This window comes from Gekko japonicus, unplaced genomic scaffold (genome assembly GCF_001447785.1).
Source record: "Gekko japonicus isolate JY-2015 unplaced genomic scaffold, Gekko_japonicus_V1.1 scaffold646, whole genome shotgun sequence".
NCBI lineage: Eukaryota > Metazoa > Chordata > Lepidosauria > Squamata > Gekkonidae > Gekko > Gekko japonicus.
Window position 1 is genome coordinate 368,440 of NW_015165253.1, and position 2,542 is coordinate 370,981.

A 2,542-nucleotide genomic window follows, 5' to 3' on the forward strand; every position below is an offset into this window, starting at 1 on the left:
TTGCTAGTAAAAAGCAATTTGGCAAGAACTGTTTCAGTGATACACGCTTGTCAAGTCTATTGTGTATTTGCCATTTTCATCTTCACTTTCTGCTGCAGGCTAACACATCCTACTACTCTGAAGCCCTCTCTAACCCACTCCCAAATTCACTACTAGATCCCATCTAAGAAAGAATTCAAGTTGCTGCCTCCTCTTCTGCATCGGCTCTGTTGGAATTAATTTATGCTAATATTCAGCCAAAATGCATCCATTTATCATTTCAGGGAACAGCAATTTGCTCTCCTCCATCATAAATCACTATCTGTCCATCAGAATCTCCAACAGCAACTTCACATCCTGAATTTGTCCCTCTTACACGTTCAAGAGCATGATTCCCTTTTGCAGTGATGCTTGATGTTGGCACCTCTGTATCACTGTTGAGAGTCCATAGGTCCAGCCTGCCCATTCCATCTACACTAATAAAGAGGTGACCACACAGCATCATAAACATAGTCGGAGTTGTCTTCAAATGAGTACAGGGGCTTGTTATTCTTAGTTGTTCAAAACTTTACAGTCCAGTCCAAAGAAGCAACAAAAAGATGAGAGCAATCCACAGGTCCAACCGCAGCATGGCAACGGATGCCTGCAATTGGTCCTTGGTGACCTTCAAACATCTCACTGATTTCAGCTTTACTGTCATGATGACATGCTGTGTATACAGAGCTTTCCTCACTTCCAACAAAAGAGGTATATCTTCTGAAGAGAAAAAGAATTCCTGCCCAGTTACACCGGGGTTTTGCTCTGAAGAGACCCCTGGTCTGTTGTGAAGGGAATCGGATTTAGACACCTCAGGATATTGAAATAAACTGTGGTTTCCAAAAGGGGGAGAATTTATGTACACAAATAAAGAGACCGTCTCTAGGAAACCTGAAGAGTCATAGGAAACTATATGAAGAAACATTGTAACTGTAACTGACATAGTCAAATTCCTCTCTCTGTTAAGATCCAAGAATATATGAAAATAAGCTTCAACAACACTATTTTAATTGTTACAAGAAGTATAATCCGCATTAACAACAATTTTACCTTAGCATTTCTCCAAGCCAAGCCCACAGGTATCGGGGTGTGGGTTTTTTTTTCTGGAGAACACATTTGAAGTTAAAATATGTGGCTCTTATTTTAAGCCAGTTTGGTCACCTCTGAATTAGTTCTTTGTGATGGGGTGGGACAGGCAGACTTTTAAAACAGTAACTAAATCCACGTTACTTGGGGCTGCTCAGTTACAGTTGGGAACAAATTTTTGGTGGGAAAACCTGCCTGATAGTGGGGAAGTACCAGGGGTTTGTTATAAGGGGCATCTTCATTGTTCTTATAGGAGGCAACCAGCACTGTGGGTACTGAGATGACCAGTCCAAGTAACTCACAACCCAATACTTTGACCAGGTCAAAACACTGCCTGTTTAAATACAGCTTAGCAGCACCTGCCTGAATTTCCCCCTCTTTGTCTTCCAAGTCTTGATGATTACCTGACACCCACTGTAGTTTAAAAAAAAGTTAACTTGCTCAGAGAGAGCTCTTTCTACAATCCTAGTAGTAGATGGATCAAAGGAGCACAAAAATTTCTTCAGAATGCAAAATTTGTTATTTTTCTTCTGTAATTTCAGTTCTTCTGTCAGCTTCTTCCTTCACTTTTTGCAAGGCTTTTCTTCTTCAGGCTCGATTAGTGGGTTTTGTACTACTACATCTTCTCCATCTTCTTCATCTTCCTTTGGCTGAGTCATAACTGGCCTCTGGATCTCCTTTGTATATGTGATCATTTCTTGAGGAAGAAAGTCAACTTGAGTAATTTTTGACATTGCAAGTTTAATGGGCCCACATCCCAGATTGAAATCAGAATGGAGCTGAAGAACTGATGGATCCGTACCTCAGTGCAGCATCCTAGAACCAATAGTACCATCCCCAGAATCCTGGCTTCCTGCCTCATTTGGCGTATTCACAGGTTTGGAAGACGGAGACATTGGAAGAGGGACCATAGGAGCCTCAAGGGTTAAACCCACACTTTGAATCAAGGGAAGAGGCTTTCTTTCTCTTCTTTTTATGGTCAGGCTCTTCATGTACAGGAAGAGCCTCTATCTTCTGATCTGTTTCCTTTTCCTTCCTTCCTTCCTTCCTGTCCGATTCCCCATGCATTCGAAATAAATCCACGTTTAAAGAACAAAGTCCAATTTATTATAAAGCGATGGTTAGATCAGGAACACAAGAATTGTTAGGAATAACTACAAACCCCGGAGGGCAACATAATAAAGGAACTTGAACCCGTGTAGGACCAATGAGCCCAATTCCCGCTGGCGGGAATGCAGATAAAACGAGCGCCCAATTCCTTGGGAACACAACGGTTCTACAACATAAACACAGGGCAGTTCTCAAGCTTCGAATACATAACAAGCCAAGCGATGCCACAACATAATCCCACCTCCAGCTGTTAACCTTGAGCAGTTCCACAGATGCAGCAAGCAAGAGAAAGTAAACACCTACAGATGGGGGGGACGGGGAAGAAGGTTCC

The 2,542-nt window shown here is 42.1% G+C and overlaps 1 pseudogene; it reads right to left on the minus strand.

Moving 5' to 3' along the window:
* Window positions 1-259: 259 nt before the first annotated feature.
* LOC107109500 lies at window positions 260-1,835 on the minus strand (annotated as a pseudogene).
* Window positions 1,836-2,542: the final 707 nt, after the last annotated feature.